Source organism: Cryptomeria japonica, chromosome 5 (genome assembly GCF_030272615.1).
Source record: "Cryptomeria japonica chromosome 5, Sugi_1.0, whole genome shotgun sequence".
Classification (NCBI taxonomy): Eukaryota; Viridiplantae; Streptophyta; class Pinopsida; order Cupressales; family Cupressaceae; genus Cryptomeria; species Cryptomeria japonica.
Window position 1 is genome coordinate 3,811,019 of NC_081409.1, and position 24,806 is coordinate 3,835,824.

The window sequence follows — 24,806 nt, forward strand, 5'->3', positions numbered from 1 at the left end:
AGTAAGGTTGACCACTGAAATAAACTGTGAGAATCACCTTCCAAGATCCTCTCTTGCGCTAAAATTCTTCTGGATGTATGTCTTATTACTTTCAAGACAGGGATGACAACGTCCTTGGTATGTGCAAATGCAACTACTGTTGCCATCAATCTGTGGATTATCTCAAGAACTTGGATAGCCTGATGAATAATCTTCGTCATCCTTGTAACAAATTCTATGGCCACTGTATGAGATCTATCCATCCAACTACATGTACGCTGGACCAGGTTCCTGAATCTTTCTGCTTCATTGATCGATTGAAGGGGCAATGCCTGCACTGGTGATCTAACTGGATCCTGACGTCCCAAAGGTTCATTGATGTGACTGAAATATGTCCTCCATGCACCTCTCTCTCTCTCAAGCTTTCTATTCTTTTCCACTTCTTCTCTAAGCTTGTCCTTCAATGCCTCAAATGTGTCGGTAGCATCATCCATTGTCTGCTCTGCTGTGGATGGTCCTAACTCAATAGTCTGTATATCATAATCCTCTGCTGGGATCTCACCCTCATATTTATCTGCTGCCGGTGTAGCTATCTGCAATTTCCTAGATCCAGTCTCATCTCGAATCATCTTGGACATCTTTGTAGCCTTCTTCTTCTCTGTTATCACATGTGAACGTCCAACAAGGCTCTCTAAATCAATTGCATTGTCCTCGTCCTCAACTACGATCACCCTAGTTAATCTTTCCTTCAACCAATCTGGGATATTCGATCTTGTCTCTTGAACTTGAATTTCTTTATGTACTATTTCTTCTTGTCTGGGAGGGGATGTTATTTCATTATCTTCTTCTAAATCATAGTCTTGGAGAGATCCATCTGAAGAAACATGCTGTGCCTGTCCTTCCTCCTGCCTGTCATTCTGTACCATCGACTCCATGGACTCTTCCACTCGAATTGTTCTATCCTCTGGTCTGGAAGAAGTACCTGGTGTTTGATCTTTGTTGGCACCTTGCTTTTTCTTGGAAGGCTCTTTCTTTTCTGATCTTTCCTTTCTCTTCGAACCTCTCGGATGGAGATTACCCTCACTAGCACATCGAAGGTTACCTTCACCTGAATTTCTAGGATTAGGATTGCCTTCACTCACACTAGCTCCACCTTCGGCTGGTTTCTCTTCCAAAGTAAAAGACATAGCTATGCCTTGTTCTCTCAACTTCTGATGCTGAACGTCTACCCATCTGCGAGTACAAGACAAGACTGGTGCCATCAAATCATCTAAATCCACGACCTCGGGCTCATTCCAATCCAACCTTATTGTTTTGCTTTCTCTATCATAGGAAGACTGGATGTGCCTGCCATTGTCCTGAGCTTGGTCGGCCACTCTGTAAATCCTGCATTTCCTGATGAAATCCAAAGGCAATCTAGAATGTATCTTTCGTTTCACTTCAAGATCATCTAGGAGGTTCATCATAAAATCTTCAATTTGGTGCTCATGTTTAAATCTTCTACCGACCGTCTCCTCTAAATGTCCATGTGGATCAAAACTATTTCTCCAAGCAAAAGATGAAAAAGAATACAAGGCTAACTCCTTCTCTGCGTCATCCATGGCTAAGACATTAGGACATACCTCAACTGAATTACCCAAAATAATAGGTACCTGAACTCCATTCTGATGTCTGTGTCTGAATGCCTTCACATATGCTGCCAACTGCCTTGTTACCTCAAGTAACACAATTCTGTCTGTCGGATACCTCGGCAACATGTATGGAGGTAAAGGACATCCATGCACTCTAATGTAAGTGAACTTGGGAAACTGAATGAACCAAGCACCGTACCTCTTTATGAATTCCTGGGCATCCTGAGATAATCTATTGTGAATCCCTCCTTGCAACGTCCTTGTGATGTTCATCGTGAAAGTATCATTAACTAACTTGTAGTTTTTCCCTGGCGGATGATGCAAGTAGGCATAGGATTCACAAGCTCTGACCTCACCGGGTCCTCTTCCAATCATTCCTCTGTGAGGTAGTCCTGCGTACTCAACACTCCTGATCAAAGCATAGATGACGTATGAACTCATGTGGAAGGACTTAGTAGCCCTGAGTCTCCTCAACTGTACGTCCAAGCAATGGCTAATCATCCTAGCCCAATGTATCGTACCCTTACCCTGAACAATCACCTGGATGAAGTAAAACATCCACTTCTCAAAATAGAAGGCATGAGGTGCTCCTGTAACTCGGTTGAGCATAGTAATCAAATCTCTGTACTCCTCCTGGAAATCAATCCGGTGCGGTGTGTTCGGTACCTTGCTTAGACGGGGACGACTCTTGAGTAGCCAGTTCTTGTTGATTATGCTTAGGCAAGCATCTGGATCATCATCGTACACTGATCTGGCTCCTTCAATGCTCTTGTACATCATGTCCCTGTGCTCTGGAAGATGGAAAGCTTCACTCATAGCTTCCTCTGAAAGGTACGCCAAAGTGTTTCCCTCATTGGACACAATTGTCTTGGACTGTGGATTGTAGTGACGGGCACACTCGATCATCAACTCGTGGCACTGAATAGCTGGAGGAAAACCGGCCGCCTTGATGATGCCACTCTCTATTATTCTCCGGGCGACAGGTGATGGCTTACCAATGTAAGGGACCTCTCGAAACTTCTTCGTGCTAAAGTTCCCCAAGTTTGTATCTCCAATGTTGCTCCACTTCGACACGATCTTGGTCTCCACTTCTTCGGTCTTCTGATCTTCTTTCATGAGAGCTGAGCGACTGGTGGATGCTCCCGCCTTTGGGGTCGCCATACCTACACAACATTTCATTATAAGGACTAGATTTTGCAATGAATAACGTTGATTAGAGAGATAAAGTTTTTAGGAAACCTCATGATAAGTCCTTAGAGTTATCATTTCCTAAAAACGAAAGATTGAGCAATGAAATTCAAAATTCAAAATTTCAAAATTTAAAATATGACGAAGAATAAATAAAGCAATAAAAATCAAATCGCCATACCTCAATAGAGAGCTAACTCTAGAATGCAAAAAGACAAAATTTGCCTAGGCAAAATTGGGGTATAAATGATCTTCAACGTTATCTCCTCAAAAATCAACTTTGCCACCTTTGTCTTCAACGTGATCTTCAAGTATCGCCTTCTTATCATACCATGGACCTTCTGAAATCTTGCAAACCCTTGACCTTACGTAAATCTTGCATGAAATGGCCAATATATCCAACATCGCCCTGGTCCCTTCCTGAGGGACAGGAGCGAACTTCATCATTATGTGCTTGTTCTTATTTTTGCCAACTTGCAATTATCTTCATTACGTGAAATGATGTCCTTCCGACCCTCTTGGTTGCTCAAAACTTGTTTGTCTTTTGAAATTTATGCCATTATAGAGATATCGCTCTGGTCCCTTCCTGAGGGACAGGAGCGATCTGGGTCTTAGAGTGCAAATCTCTTCATTGTGATGACCTTTAAGTGCTTGTGCTCGATGAAGATGCCTAAAGATGCTCTTACCACTCTTCGTCTTGTCTTGGATCGGCTCTAAACTTGAATAAGACGTAACATAACCACTGTATCGCCCTGGTCCCTTGGAGAGGGACAGGAGCGATCCATCCTTTGTGGCCTTCATTTCACCTTGTCAGGCTCCAAATTTATATTCAACGGATTCGTCATGCTCTACTCCATTCATCCATGCCTTGATATCGTCTGCAACTTGGCAAGAAAATTAATTATAACAAAAATCGCTCTGGTCCCTTCCTGAGGGACAGGAGCGAACTGGGCATTTTGAGACCCTTGTGGACGTTTCAAAATATTCAACTTGTATTCAATGAGTTCATCTCACGCTCTTCCTTGCCTTTGGACGTAAACTTGTCTTGATTTTTTGCCTGGATTTTGCCCAATGAAGGACATCGCTCTGGTCCCTGGGAGAGGGACAGGAGCGAACTTTGCATTCTGGACCATTCTCCTTTGTGTTAACACTTCAAATTATATTCATTTGGTAAAGCATCTTCCTTTGGACCTCTTCAAATCATCAAGTCAACGAAATCTCGCAAGGACAAGGCAAAATTTGATTTGTAGCTCCGGTCCTTCACTGAGGAACAGGAGCGATTTTCCTCCTGGAGGCGTTTCGGTGCTCATGAAAATCTTCAATTTATATTCAATGGAAAGATCTCGCCGTTCTCCATCACTTCCAATTTGAAATTCGTCTTGACTCTGCAGGAATAGTGAGATATTTGAGAATGAGCTCCCGTCCTTCACTGAGGGACATGAGCGATTTTGCTCCTACAGGCCAAAATAACATGATTTTTCACATTTTAACACTTCACAAGGCAAAAACAAATCATTTCCAATGCCCAGGATCAAAAATCAAAAAGGTCAAAATTTAGTCAAAATATTCAATCGGACAAAAATTCACACTTCACTCCAACACTTAGACAAATTTAAGCTTTGCATCAACATTCCAATTGAACATTAGACCATTCTGGCGAACTCATTGCATTCAAAATTTGCATCCTAGAAAAGGAAGCTCAAAAAGCTCTCAAAAACGACTGGATTTTGGCCTGAAAAGACAAAAATAAAAACCCTAAGGCTTGACCCTAAATCCAGACAACTAACTGACTAACAAAATCCTAAAGACGAAAGCGAAAACGAACAAAAGACAAGCAAAAAGAGGGGGTCCCCATTTGCGATGGGGCGATGTGTGAAATGGTCACAACAGGTACTTATCAAATTTGTATTTCATCTTCTTTGGAACGGAAGATGATAGTAAATCTGACATTGAAGGACAACCTGGTATGCTGCGATGAAGACTTAAGAGTGTCAAAGGAACATCAAGATCAACTGCAACTATCATCTTCTCTTCTTCAAATGGGAAAAACTCTAACTCTTGCACTTCACAACTTTGTGAGAGGAAGATGGGAAATAAATGGGTATGCTTGAAACTTGGCTTTTGACCAATTTCAGATCTTGGGGATTGTTTCACAAGTATACAAGTGGGGAAGAACAAATGTGCAATCGGACTTTTGAAACCCGAATGCAAGTATACTTGTAAAAAAGAAAAATGAAGAAGTGGGCGAAAAATGAGATTTTGACATGTGGAAATGGCGGGAATGGTAGGTACGGATAATGGTAATGAAAATGGAAAGATTTTGCGAAGATCATATGAAAATGGGAAGAACTTTCAACTTGTAATCAGATTTTAAAAGCCCGATTTTGAAAGGATGAATATTTTTCAACTTAGAAACTTGGAATTTCACCAAAAGATGGTTAATGTTTTTCAACCAAAGGGGAAGATCAACTATTTTCATCTTACTTGCAATCGGACTTTTGAAACCTGAATGCAAGTAAAGGGGGAAAATGGGGAAAGTCAATGCAATTCACAGATTGGTTTGCAAACTTGGAACAAGGGGGAAAAACTCTCACAAAAACCGATTTTAGGCAAAAACTAACAAAACTAACATATATACAAATTGACCAAGGAAACCAAAACAAACAAAGACAAGAAATGAAACAAGAGAAAGAGAAGAAAATATACCTTGATCAATCAAAACGACCTCCCAAGAATAAGAAGCAATCCTTGAAAGAAGAGAGAAAATCTCTTAAATAGACAACAAACCACACTCCAAACCCTAGCCACGTTTTTGAAAAAATGCCATATGGATCAAAACGCCCATTCAAAACATGAAAAATCGGTCAAGACAAGTATCCAACCTCCACGCTTAGGCAAGACAAGCCAAAACGACTTAGGAGAGGTAAGATTCGTGGCATTTCAAGAAGAAAATCGTGGCATTCAAGAAACACGTGTTTTGCTGTTTGAAGGCCATAAAACCAACAACAACGTCTTCCAAATGGCATGAAAGGAGTTGAAAGATGCATGAAAATCGGTATGAAACCTAAACGCCTTCTTCCTCCTTGAATCTCTCCACAAAAACCGTTGGAATTCTTTAACAAAGTCCTCCAATATTGCTGGTTGGGTTCTCGAGGAGGAATGACAAGTTTAAAATGCAAAGAACAAAAGAAATCGGGTTTCTATAACCCATTTGCAAGTTAAAAATGTTCACTTTTTCATGCATAAGGCAAAATCGGGTTGGTGAGAGCAAACAACAAGTTAAAATGCATGTAAAAGGGAAATAAAACTCCCTTTACAAGTTTTAAACAACTCAACAAAAGACTAGTAAAGGGAAAATAAAATTCCTTTTACAAGTCACAAAAATAACTTAAAAATAAAACTTGTAATAGGGAAATAAAATCCCTATTACAACTTAAAGTGACTTTATAAAACTTGTAATGGAAGAGAAAAACCCCTACCATAACTTAAAATCACTTAAGTGGAACTTTTTAAAGGAATTACAAGTTTTATTTAAACTTTATAATTCAAAGTTCACTTGTAAAATGTCCAAAAAGTTCCTACAATGACTAAAAGCCAAAAAGCAACAAAGGGAAAATAAAAATTAAGTTACAAGTTCTATTTTTCATAAAGTGCACTTGTAATTAACTTAAAATTTCCCCACAAACACTTAAAACAAAGGAAAAAATAAAACTTGCAACTTGAGGAAAATTTCCCACCTGCAGTTAAGGAGAAAAAACCTAAAATTGAAGGAAAACCATAGCAAACAAACTCAAAATGCGATGAAATTTGAAACGTGGTTTGAGGATGGACCGAGGATTAGTCCAGTCCAAGGGTAAGACGGAATTCTGCCTCGGGAAGCGCTCCATAGAGTAAAATTTTTAATGTAATGGTCCATCATTTTTGAAAACAAAAATGAGGACAACACATACAAAGTTTGATGAGCAAAATTGTGAAGTTGTCATGCTTATCAAGCTCTCAGTGATCGATGATCAGCTTCCTCAGATGCCTACCGACAAAACAACTGCCGAGATATGGGAGCATCTCAAGACGCTGCATGAGACGTCTGATAAGAGCAGAGCCTTCTTTCTGAAAAATATGCTCTTCTCTATTGTCATGGATGAGCGCAAATCCCTTCAAGAGCATCTCAATCGGATCAAAGACATCTGTGATCAGTTAGAAGCCATCGGTCATAGTATGGAGGAGGAGGATATGGTTGTTATCACTTTGAAGACTTTGCCAAAATCCTATGAGCATTTTGTGCAAACACTCAACATCACCTCAACCGGTGTTGATATGAAGTTTGCTGATCTTTGCACTAAAATTCTACAGTGGAAGCGGCAGTTTGGCATCAGTACCAACTCATCCTCTACAAAACAAGCTTTTGTAGCCAAATCCTTTCATAAGGATAAAGGCAAATATTCTTCTTCTCAGTCTTCTCAACAGAAACCCTCTACTTTGTCATCAGAAGGTTCAAAGAAGAAAAGTGTTCAGTGCAATTACTGCCATAAGTTTGGTCATATGAAACTTGAGTGCCGTAAACGCTTGGTTGCACAAGCCAAGCAAGCTGGTTGACATCCTAAAGCAAATGTAGTGGAGCACACTGAGCAAGGCGAGTCTGCCTTTTATGCCTTTATGGCTAAAAGATCTGTAGACCATGTAAAATCTTCTGCCTGGTGTATCTATTTAGATGCCTCACGCCACTTCACTCATCACCAGGATTGGTTCTCTGATTTTCAGCTTTACTCAGATTCAGTTATTTTTGGAGGGGAAGAGTACACCGTTGTCGGAAAGGGCAATGTGTAGATTCAGTCTGGAGGGAGGAAATTGATTTTCCTCAATGTGTACTATGTTCTAGGAATGGAACTCAACCTTCTCTCAGTCAATGAAATTCTGAGACATTCTCCTCGGTTCGACGTGACCTTCAGTGCGCATCAGTGTAGTATCATATTGATCGGGAGACTCAGTCTATTGTTGCCGTGGGTCTTGAGGATCATGGTCTATTCAGACTAGTTGATTCTGGTGACTCTCAGGAGCTTGCCATGGCTGCCAAGCGCTCCTCTGTTAGTACACTCTGGCATCAACATTATGGGCACTAAAATGTGCACTATCTTTCTTAGCTTGTTCGGGAAGATCTTGTCAGCGGATTGCCAGAGATCCAGACCTAGAACCTTGGAGGTTGCAGAGCATGTCAGGCTAGCAAGCAGCATTGAACTTTGTTTTTGGATGGCGACTCCTGGAGAGATTCTAAGGTACTACAACTAGTTCATGCTGATATTTGTGGACCTATGGCTACTCCTTCTGTTACTGGGTCCAGGTATTTCTTACTTTTTGTTGATGATTTTAGTTGTAAAATATGGGTGTATTTCCTTCATCAGAAATCAAAGGTGTTTGTTATCTTTCAAAAGTTCAAAGCATTAGTAGAAAAAGAGTCTGGTCAACCTATTGTTACTCTTTAGTCTGATTATGGGGGAGAATTCTGTTCTTCTGCCTTATCCCATTTTTGTGAACAACATGGCATAAAGTGCCAACTCACTACATCTTACACTCCTCAACAAAACGGTGTCGTTGAGCAGAGAAACCGCTCGATTACCGAAATGGCCCGGTTTATGCTTGAACACAAGAGTGTTCTGAAGAAGTTTTGGGCTGAAGTAGTTAACACTGCAGTCTATCTTCTGAATTGGTCTCCTACAATGGCTGTGAAGAAGAAGACTTCGAAAGAGGCCTGGTCAGGCCGTAAGCCCAGAATCAATCACCTGAAAGTTTTTGGCTCCACTGCTTTTGGCTGGATCCCTGATGCTAAACGCACCAAGCTGGATGTCAAGAGCCAGATACTCATGCTCACCAGCTACAGTGATAATCACAAAGCCTACCGACTAGTTGACATCGAGACAAATCGTCTTATCTTCAATCATGATGTGGTTTTTGATGAGGAACGAGGGCCATTTCAGCTCTCTCCTCCAGTTGTGGATTTAGAGGACTAGCCTTTCAAAGCTCAAGACTTGGGTGTCTGTCTTCCATTAGGTCCAACTGATGGGAGTTAATGGTCAATATTGTAAAGTATTGTAAATATTAGATGTTTCTAGTTTTGCTTCTGTTGTCGATTGTTTCATAATGGAAACATCGATCTTGTAACTCTATAAATGATCGTTTGATCATTCATTTAATTCATTCAATTATTTACCAATTACCTGTGTAATAGTATGATTGATTCTAAAATGATAAGTATAGTCTTTTTCTAAGCACATTATAACCATTAGGCAGCTATGATAGGAGTAGAATAGAATGCTGCAAAAGTAATGCATTTCCAATAGCAAGAATATTTCTAAGGTGTTTTATTCAATAGACTATTAAGGATTACTCCAAAGAACTATTCTTATATACATGAATTGCAAAATATAATATAAATGCTTCTGGCATAAAGCAATACAAGTTCTATATATGATTCTATAGCATTTCCAATATATTATTAATATGAACAGCAGAGATGTATCGAGCATACTAGTGTTAATAGTGATGGGCTCATTCCTTGTTCCTTTTTGCAATGACTGAGATCAGACGTGCGATTCCTTTCTTCTTTTATTTCTTGTCTTAATTATCGATCTTTTCCTCCATCTTCTTCTTTGATCTGCTTTTATGATTCCTTAGTGATTTTATGATTGGAGATTCTCCGGTGATGGATTGTTTGAATGAATCCAATCTCCTTATATATCTTGCAATACCGAAAGGGTTGGTTGCACTCCGAATGGTGTGGCTTATATCTCTTCACAACTGACCAATGATACCGATTAATATTAAATTAATTATTACTGACTAATCCTAGGTGGTGATACTTGGTATTTTAATTGGCGCCTTATTGACTTAGTCTCTTACATCCTCTTGTGTATTGCTTGGAACGTAAACAACTGACTGCCTTCTAAATTTGAATCTTACGTAGCATTGAAGGTTCATAAACTCTCAGTCTAGCTTCAAGGTAATTTATTGTTCGGTTCTTATCTATAATCATATCTTGTTTAGGATATGTCATTTGTTGATACTTATTATCGTCGTTGACTAATTCTGGTCTTCTCTTTATCAAATGCTACCTTCTATGCTTGGTATCGAATATGAATTCCCTTCATACTATCAACGTAGACCAAGTAATAGTCATAACGTTGCTTGGTATTACTTGTGTTCATCGGAATTTTTATAAGCATGTGCGGCGACTAAATAGCAATTCATAGTGATCGATTCTTGGTGTGTTTCATTCATGATTATGTCTCAAACCCCCTTCATGATGTATTGTTGAACGTATGATTATCCTGTCTGTTGCCTTCACCCTTTTATCATTGTAACAATGTTGTTGATATTGATTGCTCTCATATAAACATAAGAGCACGAATAATAAGTTTAAATCTTTAATTAGAACTTATTTAATCGTTTGTTGATTCTTGTTGTCTTTAGGTCCCGAATGGGGACATTACCTGCAATTTCTCTTCCAAAGTCATACTTGTTGATGCGTGTTTTGTGACACTCGCCAACACAGAATAAAATTTCAAGTATTCTATCCTCTCTTGAACAAGGAGTCCTTAAATGCTAAATGGTGTGATCAAATAAGGCAACCCCAAGGTTTACAATGCAAACAATGCGACTTTACAATGGATAGAATCAGCAAGGGACTTACACTTTGCTGGAACTCGAATTCTAAACTTACTTGAATTTCAAGCAAAAGACAAAAAGATGAACGGTTTAAAAAATCTAAGCTAAACACCTAAGGTCATAGTCCTTTGATAGATAGATCCCATAAATCAAGCCTTGCTTTTCTATGACGAAACAACTACACAAAACTGATGCAATCTCCAAAGATAACAAAGGATTTTCATATTGTAATCATTCATCCAAATATCCAATACTGCCGCAATCCAAATGAACATCCTGTTATAAATATGTTATTCAAGTTGTCATTGATGTCAACTCATTGGTTTGAAAGTACTTCAGTTGTGTGCAAGTGGTGTAAGTATGTACAAATGTTGTGCGGATTCATAGAAGCTATTTGAAGGTGTTCTGGATGGAAAATATTGATGGTATGTTGTTTTTCCGGAGGATTGGTGATGTTTTGTTTGGTTTGGAAACTATATAATTGCTTCAGGTGACTGTTCAAGTGAACAGTATCTTTGTATGATGGTCTTTGGTTGTACCCGAAATGTTTTAAATGGATGTGGATGGGTGAGGATCTAATGTCCCCTTCCCGACCTGTCCTGGGACTTACTCCTATTTGATACTTGGGCTTGTATTGGATATAACTCCAATCTGTTAATTATTATTTCTAATGTAAATCAATAGTACACGCAGAGATTTTGGAATGTAAAGTTTTGATAACAATATCTGGTATAATTATGATATTAAGGAATAAATTATGTATATGATGTTTTCTATAACAGCGCTACAACTGATAAGAGTAGACAGAATATGCCACTGGTAATATGGCTTTTAACAGTAACTGTAATTTCCGATGTATCACGTTACTAGGCCACTATATATAATTGCCCGAAGTGATCTATGTTGTCTTGAACTGTTGGCGAATTAATTGAATGCTTGTCTAATACACATGCCCCTGGGTCTCTCTTCGCCTTTAGATGTGGACTACGATCTTGTCTTAATATATTTGCCCACAATCGCCAATTGAAATTCTATTGTGAAGAAGATAGATTCGAACTCCAACCGAAGATTGTCCTCTCTGCCAAAAACTCAGAATTAATAAAATTATCAGAGAATTAACTTTCAAAGAATGCACTATTGGAATCCGATTTTATAATTCCTAGTTGTCCGATGATTGCTAGAACTGCTTGTGTTGTCCTCTTATACCTTGCGGATAGACATCCCTTTTGGGATTAGAAGATACATCTCTTCAACCCATGCCCTTTCATCATTATTATTTGTTATGTCTGAATTTTACATTAGTTTATGGATTATTAATAACTCTCGATCGTATTTAATGATCACCTCTTTCTGGACTTAATCCAAGCCGTAATTTGGTATTTTGTTAGTCTTTAATGATCCTTTAATGATCATGAATGTGTCTAGGAAATTATGACTTCCTCCATTAAATCGACCATTGACTGTGTGTCGTTTCATCCTATCTTGAGCATCAGTCCTTTGTTTCGATCCTTCTGAGTCGCTAAGTGTTACTCTTGAAATATCTTTGTTTATTGTTTGGCCATTAATCAACATTATCACTCAGGTTTAGTGATCGACACATTGACAAGATGCGATATTCCTGTAATGTCCCCTTTTTAGCGCAACATGATATGGGGTGTCGTTAGCCTATTCTGACACAGTCCCAAAGGCTAACAAGGACATTGGTGGGAACCTGAGGTGTTTTGGCCTAGGTGTTTTCAGTTTCAGGCCAATCGGTGCTGCTTTGACAGGGTTTCTAGACACTTACTATTTATAGTAAGTTAGTCTCCAAGCAGTGACTTGAAATTTTTAGTGTTTCCCTGGTTGGCATAATTATCAGTAAAAAATATTTGAAGGCGACAATGATTTAAAGGGATTATCAACAATGTTTTAATATTTAACAATAAAGTGTTAAGTTAAATTAAATATTTAACTTTATCGTTATATTATAAGGTTGGGAATATAAAGTAATGTTTAAAATATTAAAAGTTCCCTTTAATGTGTGCATTGTGGGAAATAATATTTTATTCTAAAATGTATTATCCCACATTTAGGAAATGAAGTGTTTGCATCCAGGAAGAAGATATAAATTGAGGTTGAGAGCTCTCTTTTGGGGTATGCTTGGATGAGATTAATGTTATGCTGTTGGATTTCGTAGAGATCTGATTATTGGGGTTGGAGGACGGAATCCCTCTTTGCTAACATTCTCTTCGCTGTTGAAAGACACAGTCAGGAGGATTAATGGTGTTTTCATTTAGGAAACACATTGGGCTTCATCTGGTGCTCTCGCATGAAGTTTTTACAGGAGTTTGAAAGTGCAGATTTGAAGATAGTGTTTTTGCTACAGTGCGCCGCGTGAATAGTGTTTTTGCTACAGTGCCGCGTGAATAGTAAAAATGCTACAGTGCCATGAATAGTGCTGCTATAGTGCATGAACAATGTTGGTATGAAGTTTACTTGTTTTTCCTGCTGATTAGAAGTTTGGAAGGCTACCATTACATCTGCAGACCACTACAACATTCAATTCCAGGTTTTTTCTATCATATTTTCATAACTAAGCATTGTAATTGTTGAATACAAACCTGAATAATTGTCGCAGCCCATAAGGCAGTTGAATGTGCACATTTATATTGCAAATCAGTATTTAACAACAAATAAGAAGTTTTGGGTTTTGCATATATTGTTGTATGTTTGTCAAGTGTTTGATAAAATGCCATGTTGATTATTAAGCAATTTAATTGATATCACATAGTAGTTTGCAAGTCTCTTTCAAAATGAAAATAGGGGTGGTCATTACAATTCCCCATCCCACGATTCATTGTAATTACAATCATCAACAATCATCCAATACAAGGATGTTGTTGCCTATGATTGTATAACAGTCCTGATCAGATCTAATTTGAAATGTCTGGTTGGGGACATCATAGTTTCCCCCTCTTGAATTTGCTTGTCCTCAAGCAATGCCTCCTTGTCTTCATTCTTGGATGACCAGCACATAGATTAGTAATATCAAGCATAAAATCATGTAAATGGAAGTAATGAAATTTGTTCTACTTATCTCTTACTGCATTTATGGCAACTTAGAGTTTTGGCTGCCTTGAGCCATTGTTTTATCAAGAATGGAGTAGCTTTCTTCACGTTATTTTGTCCAATTGGCTTCCTTGAGCCAATTTGAATATCTGAAATGGATTGACTTCCTTGAGTCATTCGTCTTACTAAGGGTGTTGACTTCCTTGAGTCAAGCTGCCCACCTTTGGCTTCCTTGAGCCCTTATTCTTACTTAGGGTGCTGACTTCCTTGAGTCAAGCTGCCCACCTTTGGCTTCCTTGAGCCCTTATTCTTTAGTGAGGAATGACCTTCTTCGTGTCATCCTACTCTACTAGGGTGCTGGCTTCCTTGAGCCTAGCCACCCCTTTTTTTTTTTTTTGCTTCCTTGAGCCTTAATATCTAGAGAGGTGCTGACTTCCTTGAGCCTAGCCACCCTCGTTGGCTTCCTTGAGCCATTACACTTAGAGAGGATTGACCTTCTTGAGTTAGAACGACCTGCACACCTATGTGCCTGTACGGTTCGATGGATGACCTGTATGGCCTAGGCTTGTCCTTACGTACGACCGAATCTGCACGGTTTTGATGCTCTTCATGTACGATTCAGAAATGCCGCCTTGCCAAGTTGATGATTCCGTACGGATTCGTACAACGATTTTGAGTTGCATATGCCCTGCTTTTCGTACGGTAACTCGCCTTGGCCAATGTCCTCTTTCGGTATGGGTTTGTATGGTGAATTTGTCTTGCCTATGATCACCTCCCACCATACGGATTCGTATGACAACCTATGACAACCTTCCGCCAACACCCTACTCGTTCCGTATTGGTTTGTACGGTTTCTCGTTGTCTTCCAAAATTCGTACGGGTTTGTACGACGACCTCCTATCAATGTGTTGCCCTTGTCGTACGAATTTGTACGGTTTCCCCTATCACCCAAAATCCGTACGAGTTTGTACGACACCTCCTGTCAATGTTGTTCATGTACAACTTGACTTCTATCCACGACTTCTTCACTGCGGCATACAGTCTTCCTTTGTTTTGTTCGTGCAGCGTACCTCCGTGTGGGCTGTACAACACCCTCTCCCTATGTTGTTTCTCCTCTACGTACGACCTTCGTGCTTCCTTGTACAACATGTTCAACTTGATGCATGTGGCATACAACTTCACCTCGTATAGCCTCCCCAACTCCATGTGGCCTCCTACTGCTCGTACGACCTGATGTCCTCCATGCACCATCAGTAACAAGCATTGATGGTTGCATGTGGGTATAGTTGTACCAATGCTCTCCAGTGCGGCTTCTACCCGTTCGCTCCGCACGTCTTCCTTGCCCCGGACAATATTGATGGCTGGCCTGTTGATGTGTTTTTTATGCACATGCGAACACAGAATAAAATACCTAAAGGTACCTTATCCTCTCTTGAATAAAGTCTCCGAATGCTGAAGATGTCGCGAAAAGGATCAATCGGAATGACTTCAAGGTTCTTTGCTATAGGATCTCTACGTGTGGATAAGCTCTCTGTGGTATAATGTGATTTGCTGGAATCACAAGGGGACTTACACTCAATGACCTGAACGTCTGATTTGCTGGAATCACAAGTCCTACTAACTAACTGGAAGATAAACAAATGGCAAAAGATGCAAGGTTCAAGAAGTCTACTCTACTACCTAGAATGCGAGAAGATGGATGAATGACTAGGTAGAGTCCTACTGGCTGGGTCTCACCATCAGGCTGAACAATTCAACACCAACTCAGTGCGATCTTCTAAGGGATGCTTCCAATATGTTCAAATCGTACACCATCTGACAATGATCACCATTCAAGATAATGCATGAACAATGGACGTGTAACGACTTAAGATTAAGCTCATTTCATTCCAGTTGACCACACAAGGCATCCTTACAATCAGTAAGAGGCTAGTGGTATGGATTAAACGGATTCCACACAGGTGCATTCAACAATTTCCTTCATTCGATCTAATCATCTACCATCTAGAATTGAAGATTCAAGAAGAAACCATGCATATTGCAAGAAACAACACACTTCACCATTACTTCAATGAAAATGGAGTTTGTTTACAATCAATGGCAACAATTTCTTGCCTTGTCCTCCTATTCTACTCTAATTGCTATTCTATCAACTGACTATTCACCTTCTAACTACTGACTATCTATTTCCTATTTTCTCTCTATTATCCTTTACAAATGAAGAGTCGGGGCTTATATAGTGCCCTTAATACAATTCAATGGCTAAGATCAATTTGAGATCAATGGCCAAGACTCTACAATGAAAACCCTAATTAGGGTTTGTTACAACAAACTCAATTCTGACCATTGAAATAATTTTGGACACGTCTTCTCTAGAAAATTCGACCAATGGATAGCTGGGGTAGGTACATCGAAGTTTGTGCCATCTCCCATGAGTTAGGTACATTGAATCTGGACACGCTGAGGTGGACCAACCCGACTGGAGGAGTGATGACTAGGATGCCACATCGTCTGACACTTGTAATTTGGTAGATATTCAACTTGATGTTGCTGAGAAGCTAGCCTTAATTAACTCTTCTGAAACTATCTGCTTCCCCAACGAACCCTTGCTCTGACTTCTTTTGTCTTTGATGTGCAGGATGATGATGCACCTCGCCTTGGAATGCTGGATTGGAGAAGGTTATTCCTGATGATGCTTGACTGAAGAAGGCCGTCCTTGTCGATGCTAGACTGGAGGAGGTCGCCCTTATCCTTGCTTGATCTTCTTTGATGAGAGTCTACCAAGTAGTTGATCTTCTGACTTCGGGGCCGCCATTTGATGCCTACACAAAAGATTTAAAGTTAGTCTTTGAGCATCAAACCTTAAAGCATGAAATTTAAGACCTTTCAAGGGTATAACTTAAGATATTAATTTGAAAAAGACATGATAAATCAAGAATTATACATTTTCAAACTAATTATGAATGGAAATTGGATTTTCAAGACTTAGACTTTACAAAATTGCTATGAAATCACAATAAGTCATGAATAAGAACTTCAAAAAATTCTTCATACCTCCTCCTTGAATGCTTTTAATATAAAACCTTCGAAAATGATGAAAGAAGACTGGATTTTGCTAGACAAGGTTTAGATTATAGTCCTCCCATGGATGAATTATGCCTCCATTAGTCTTCGAAAGAGCTCCCCCTTCCACTAGCTTCTTCAAAATCTGGAAATTCGCCTTCAAATACCTTCCAAAATCTGGAAATTATCCTCCAATCTAGCAAGAAATTCGCCTCTCCACTTGCCTTCAAAATGAACTTCACCCTCCTTAGTCTCCACACTTAGTAGAATTTCGCCTCCAACATGCTATATTTCGCTCCTCCAATTCGCACTTCAACTTCGCATTTAAAAAGGGATGAATGAATGATTAAAACTTGAACAAAGCACCCCCATTATATAGAGCGCTCACCTTCTTTCCTCCAAGGCCGACTTGGCAAAAGGGATAAAAAATTAGATAAAAACTCTTTAAAAAGGTGGGCCGACTTGCCTATAAAGGCAAAATAATGCCTTTGAGCGCTCACTAGCAAATTTTAATTCAAAAAATTAATTTTGGATGCCTCCAAGATGGAATTCTTTATTATTTCAAGGCTTAAAAATTAATTCATTAAATTAAATATGCCTCTAATTTAATGCGAATTTGATTTAATTTTCCAAATGTCTCAAACTTAGAAATTTTGGGGGGTTTGAGGAATATCAATGTTTGATTAAGACCACAATGAAGATTGACAATAATTTCGCCCTAGGCCTTCAACAAGGGTTAGGAGCGATTTTCCAAATTAGACCTTGAATATCCAATTTTCGCAAATCCAAAATATCACCAAGGCACTCCAAATGGCATCTTTTATTGGAGTTTGGGCTTGATTTCACTTGAATTTCGGAAGAAAAGTGCAATTAGGATTTTTTCGCCCTGGACCCTCAGCAAGGGTCAGGAGCGATTTTTCAAATTTGTGCTTACTCCTTCATCATTTTCTTGAATCCACCCTTCAAGGCTAGGCAAAGGTCTTCCTCTTTCACTCCATCCAAGCTTGGTTTGTCCCTGCAAGGCAAAATGGGTGTTTTAAGGATTTTCGCCCTAGACCCTCAACAAGGGTCAGGAGCGATTTTTGCAAATTAGGCTCAACCCATCATCATTTTTTGTTGAAACTTTTATTCATCACTAGACAACGTCTCTCCTTATCCACCGCATCCAAATTTGCTTTGTTGTTGCAAGGTAAAATGAGAGTTTTTAAAATTTTCGCCCTGGGCCCTCAGCAAGGGTCAGGAGCGATTTTTCCTCCCTGGCTTAGAATCATCAAGTTTTGGAAGCAAATCTTCATTCATCATGTTTTCGAAGGCCATTTCTACCTTGGTATAACCTTGTCTTAGCACAAACTGGAAAGGAACATGTTGGTTTTATGATTTTCGCCCTGGACCCTCAGCAAGGGTCAGGAGCGACTTTTTGGTTTTAGGACAACTCCTTCATCCTTCTAACTTCGAATCGCTTTCCAAGGCATTAGAACATCATCTCAAGCTTATTCATAGGCCTAGATTTGCTTAATTCTGGAGGGAAAAGTCCAATTTTACGTTTTTCGCCCTGGGCCCTCAGCAAGGGTCAGGAGCGAATTTTGCTTATCTAGCTTGTTTGCTTCTTGTTCGCCATCCAAATTATCTTCAAAGGGTAAAACATGCCTTTTCACATCCATTCCAATCATAGAACATCATTTTGACTTTGCAAAAAAAAGGTGTTTTTGAGAATTTCGCCTTGGGCTTTCAGAGAGGGTCAGGAGCGAATTTTGCCATTTAGGCCAAAATGTTTCATTTCTCACCTTGAAACCTCTTTGACATTCCAATTCAACCAAGACTAAGCAAAAAACATCTCCCACAAGATTTTCGCCCAGGACCCTCAGCAAGAGTCAGGAGCGAATTTTAAGTTTTCAACAAAATCCTTCACTTTTTCAAATTGACACTTTCTCAGGTGGGTAAAGGGTGATGTCCTTGTTTCGTCTATGTCCAAAACTTGACTTTTTTTGTTGCAAGATGAGAGAAATTCAAAATTTCGCCCTGGGCCCTCAGCAAGGGTCAGGAGCGAATTTGCTTTTATTGCCCAAAATTCATCAATTTGCAAGCGTCCAAACCTTTGAATGATGTTCAACCTTCCTTCCAGGAGACCCTGCACATAAAAATTTAGCCAAAATTAGTGACAAAATAGGCTTAAATAAGATTTTCGCTCTGGACCCTCAGCAAGGGTCAGGAGCGAAATTCACAATCTAGGCTAAACTGCTCAATCTTTTAGTTTCAAATCACTTCACAGGGCAAGGTAAGATCGTTTTCAAAGCCAGGAACAAGATTTCAAGCTCAAACAAGGTAGCAAATGAAGTTTATGATGATTTTCGCTCTGGACCCTCAGCAAGGGTCAGGAGCGAAACTCCTAATCTTGGCCAAAATCCATCGTTTTCTTCAAGGCTTTCAATCAATTCCAAAGTCCAAACAAAATGCTTTGCAAATCAAAATTTGGTCAAATAAGGCAAGAAATGAGTCCTAGATTGATTTTCGCCCTGGACCCTCTGGAAGGGTCAGGGGCGAGATTCGCTTTGGACCTCCTGAGAGGGTCAGGAGCGAAATTCGCTTTGGACCCTCAAGAAGGGTCAGGAGCGAAATTTGACCTTTTGAACTCTCTGTCAGGATAATTTTATGGAATATAACATTTAAGTATAAGAAAGAAGAAAGATAGTTTCTTATACTTTAAGTTATATTCCATATATACTTTCAGGATGTTTGAGAGTGGTTTTAGACCTCCAGGAGCTATATTGCAAAATCTAGTCTTTTGGAGGATTTTCAGTTTCCAGACTTAGTCAAATTTCAGGATTAGGACATTCCAGATTTAGCCAAATTTCAGGATCAGGACTTCTAGACTTAGCCAAATTTTAGGATCAGGACTTCCAAACTTCATCACTTACCAACTTGACCTAACTCAAGCAGAACCTGCTATCCAGGTGATCCCCTTGGCAACACTCAAAAGCTAAAGGCTAACAGACAAAACCCTAAAAGACCTAAAAAAAACAAACCCTAGGAAGCAAAAAAAAGCAGGGGTCCCCATTTGCAATGGGGCGATGTGTGAATACATCACAACATCCAGCGCCACCTTGAATAAATGTTGGGCCAACAGGTGTATCATAGCATGGTAGGGTTGACAAAGGTGGCCGTGAGTGGAGGAGAGGAAAAGGTGCACTGAAATGCTTGGCATTGTGTAATGGCAAGCAATTGAAGAGGGGTAGATTGGTTTGAGGGAAACTAGTTGAGTGTAGGCCCAAACTTCTTGTGGAATCCTTGGTTTTGACACATTTTCTGAGTGTCCAAATATTTGTGAAGTTGCTTAGAGTCCATTCTAGAGGGGTTTCTTTGTAAAACAGGCCTAATTGGGGCTCTTGACCAATTAGGACAGGTAGTATTCCGTACAGTTGGTCCAAGGGACTCCAAGCTGAATCTGACATATGTTATAGAGGGCCCAAAAGGGTAGTCAAATCTGATATTTGTTTGTCAAGTGGTTTGGGAAGTTTGTGAGATATTCCCCAAAGACTCAAAAACTAGGGCTACAAGGATTGTGAAGCCTTTGTGAAGAACAAGGATATTAGGAAGTTTGTAGACCACTTCCAATGCATGATGCATGTCAAGAGGGATGTGAAATGACATGGTATGAAGGTGGTTTGGGTCTGTGCTTTCTTGTTGGTGTTTGAGCTTTTGAGTGCATATGGCCTAGTGTGAGTAAGGGCTATAGGTAGAGGTATCTTGTCTAGTATTTGGTGATGTCGACCATTGGTGTTGTGAGTTTGTTGTAAGGTTGACGTGTGAAAGTAAGCCCTTGTTGATTGATCAATTGGAGTAAGTTGAGTGACTATGTTGGGATTGTGAATCCTACCTAGTTTCTCTGTGCCTCTACATCACTGTTCGTGTATGATTTTTCATGTATGGGTTGAATCCCCTCTTTTCTGTACGACACTTGTTTGATCTCCTTCGTCTTGTACAACTTTTTCGATAGATGCACCTTACCCACGTATGGGCTCCCACCAAACCCATATGGCTGAGTATCTTGTTCCTTGTCTCCTCGTCGTATAGCCTCACTCCTCCCCTCCCGTACTAGCTTACTACCTCCATTATTAAATATCTTCTCATTGACCAACTCCATATTTTGCCGCCTAAATATTTTTATTTTCTTTGATTCCGTTTTCTTTTTGCTTCCATTTTCCATCGTGATATTGTCAGATGTATTATCCTTAACTTTACATGCTTTCATTGGTTTCTCTTCACCTTGGGGTGTAGCTTCAAGGAAATTACATGCTGGCGAAAATACCTCATAGTCTTCCATTTGCCAGTGGAATAGTGCATTCAGGGAACTCGTCTCATCTTCAGAGCAATCTTACAGTTCGAGCACACCTTCATCGTTGGGTTCCATGCCTTTCCTTCCTTCGTCCATACCAAACTCTCCACCCTCAGACTTTGAGTCGGAGGATGCCAGTTCTTCACTCACCGCCTGCTTCCTCAAGTCAATCACATATTTATGCCCTTTGCTCTCGATGGAGAGTGTGTTCTTCTTCCAATAATGATTTGGCTTCGCCATGATTAGCCAACCTCTTCTGAGGAGGGCGTCATAGGCCGGTTTCTCCAATGGAATGACAATGAAGTCGAGGAAGAAATGTTGGGTGCCGATAACAACTTTTTGTGCCATAAGTGTTCCCAAAGGTTTGACACGATGTTGGTTGGCACCTACAAGTTGGAATGTTGGTGGCTAGAGGGTTGGTTGGCCTAGACCCTTGCATGTTTCTTCTGGCAATACATTTTCTTTAGAGCCACCGTCCACGATGGTATTGGTCAACTTCCGTCCCATGATCTCCATTTCTACCACAGCTGGCTCTCGGCCAATACTCACTGTGAGCAGCATGGGGTCCGCGGTCGATGTGCCAGATGGTTTTGTCGCTGGCTGGTCTACGACTGATGTGCCAGATGGTTTTGCCACTAGCTAGTCCATGGCAGATGGGCCATGTGATTTTGCCGCTGGCTCGCGACATTCCTGGCCGATGATATTGTCACCGACTACATTTGTGAGGGCCATTTTCAATTGTAGCATAGTCTGCAAAAGGTCAGATAGTCGTACTGGTACGGTAGCTTGCGACATTTGTTTTATGATAGTTTTCTCTGACTCCGACCATGGTGGAGTAGTGGCGGCATCATGTGAGGCCCTTCCCTCCTCCGCCATCCCCCATTAAACATCTGCCTTTGCCTCTCAGAGTCTTTCCTTCTCCGTATGGGGATCGGGGTACATTGCTTTTTTGCTTTGTAAACTCGTGATTGCGAGTACTTCTTCGTCTGGCTCTTTGACGTCCAACATATTTACCCCTTTCTGCTTTGGACAGTTGGTGTCTTCATGGTCACCTGGTTCACACCATTTGCATAATAATTGTACGTTGTCTTTCTTGTTCTGGTAATCTCTCGCAAAGTGTTCCCATTCTTTAGATTGTCGACACTGTATGATAGGACCTCCTCTGGAGTCATATTGTATTTGGTTTCGCCCTCGTTGATTTCCATAACTGCTTGGCGATACATTTTGTGATTTCGATAGGTTGGACTCTCCTTGTGTGAAGAGTACTTGTGTACTTCTCATCTTCAAATTGTACGGGCACTCCTTGATTGAATGCCCCAACACTTGATAAATCTCACAAAACATATTTCTAGGACAATTACGTTTCGTGTGCCCCTCACTTTTGCACTCAGTACACCATAGTTCATTACCTTCTTTGCTGGTTCCTTTCTCAGCCTTCAATTCTTTCATCATTCTCAACATATCCCGTTGAAGGGCTCGTATGGTTTTGGATTCACTGCTACCTTCGGTGCTCTCATCATCGTTGGTCTTCCTCTTCTCTCAAGAGGAGGTTTTGTTTTCACTCTCGATGTCCATTGCCCGATTGCAAGCATCGGCATATGAGGATGGCGGCATTACTTTCATCTTCTTGCACAGTGAGGGTATCAATCCCTCCATGAACCACCTCTTCTTCAACCCGTCGGTTGGCTGGTTCTCCATCTTGTTCAACAGTTTTTTGAGCCTATGGTTGTAAGTGCATACACTCATTTTTCCATTGCTTGGTATTATAGACTTTGGTCATGATCTCGTTGTCATCAGTCAGGAATTTAAATTCCTCCTTGAAGGCCTTCTTTAGGTTATTCCATCTTGTTTTGTACTGGGGATCGAGGTCAGCATACCAATCAATTGCCAGTTTTGCAATGTCGTATGGGGTCCTTTGATCCATCCCCAGTGAACTTCGGCAGTTTTTGCTTCTCCTGAGTGTTCACCATTGTTTCACTTGGAAGGTACCGTGTGTATTCACCTTGTGTGCCTGACTTGGGTGGATTGTTTCAGACGCCACGTTCCAGTGCTTTCCCTGCACTCTCGGCCACGCAGGTGTCCTCTACACGTCCACCTTTAGCGTCCCCAACACTTCGGTGGACTGTTCCGATTGCTACGTTCCAGTGCTTTCCTTGCACTCTCAGACACTTGTGCGTCCTCTACATGTCTACCGCTAGCATCCCTGTGATGTCCCCGATATAATTAAATAATAAATTTAATTATTTTATTGTAAGGCCCCAAATTTAATAACAAATCTTTCAAGCCCTTTTATTTAATTAGATTAGCCAAGTCTTGGTTGGTCGTGTCGGCCCGTTTGTAACCCTTCAGGAAGTTTCCTGGAGCCCATATATATGGCCGAGTTAGTCTTTGTCATGGGTATGCGAATTTTGGTATTTTCTCTTGTTTGTGCAAATTCCAGTTGGAGTTCAGCTTGTCTGTCATTTCTGAGGTGAGAGATCCTCCCTACTTGGCATCCGTAGTTTCGGTGGGAGTCCTCCTCACCCTAGTTTGCTTCTGTTCCGAGTCTGTGTAATCTGTTGTGCGATCATTATCAATATAATTTCCTGTGCATGTGCGAATATTCATTATCTACACCTAAGTCTCTTGTGCTTGTGATAATAATAATTTATTCCACTACGCTATACAAAATGACTAAGTATCTGAAGGGCTTGAGGGCGGAACATGGCGAGCATACACCCACCGTACGACCCACTACTGTACCTCCATCCAACTTTAACCGCACCTCTGCACCTTCACCGTACGGTCACACCGTACTGCCATCCCTCCTCACACCACCGTACATCCTCTGCACTATATGGTCTCCCTCACTCCACCGTACGACATTCACACCGTATTGCCACCCCTCACACCACTGTACAGTCTTCACTCCACCGTACGACATTTGCACCGTATGTCCCTCTCCTCATCCCACCGTACGGCCTTTTCCCTTGCCTCTCTAGCCACATCGTACTGTCAGGGAACATTGCAGTCCCAACACTCCGAGTACTTCCAGGCTCCGACTCGTCTCTGTGCTCCTTTCGGCGAAGGGTCAGCGGATCACCTAATCGCTTGGTCTTGAGCACCCTGTGGCCTCTTCTCACCTTTAATGGGGTCTATGGACATGAATCACTCAAGGCTAACCCAATTTCTTTTAAGGCAACGACACCGAAATGTTTGCTGGTAGAACTGATAAATTAAATACAGGAAATAATACTGTACATGACAATGCATACCAGACACGGCAGTAGAATATATCTTTATTCACACATACAATTATTACAGAGAAGAAGACCAGAGATGGTCGGCCAAGGATTACAATATGTACGATTATATTGTAGTACTTCCTTGGCGGTACACGACATATTTAAAGGACTCGACGGTTGCCGAGAGGTACACAACCATCAACCAACCGACACATAACTACCCGAGAGTGGCAACCCACTTAATACAATTAATTAATACACTGTCAGGTAACCAAAATTATCAAACGTAACAATATGCGTTTTATGCCAACTATGGTAACCTTTCATATAATTGGTGTTGGCTTGTCTTTAATCTTTTTAAATGCGTCTATATTTTTAGAAGAATTTCCTCCCACAAATGTGACTTCATATCGTTAGATCCATGGAGTTCATCACTTGGAAAATTGATTGGCAATATATGTTATCCCCATGTAATTTTCTGCCAAATTTGGGTGTTGCTTGAGCTTCTATCGCAATGAGGATAGATGCGAAAGCTCTATAAATGTAATAGAAGGTTGGAAGAACCCTTAGGATGTCATACATGATATGTACATGATGTATTTGAATTCGAAACTCTCATTATGTCTTTATACATGGAATTAAATTTGTCCTCAATTTTGATAATGCACCTCTATTTATTGAGAA

At 40.4% G+C, this 24,806-nt stretch overlaps 1 protein-coding gene across 2 annotated transcripts in view; it reads left to right on the top strand.

Annotated features, from left to right (window-relative positions):
* Positions 1–24,806, top strand: part of LOC131077953 (phytyl ester synthase 1, chloroplastic) — a 186,358-nt gene that overhangs the window by 109,342 nt on the left and 52,210 nt on the right. The gene's annotated exons all lie outside the window — the stretch shown is intronic.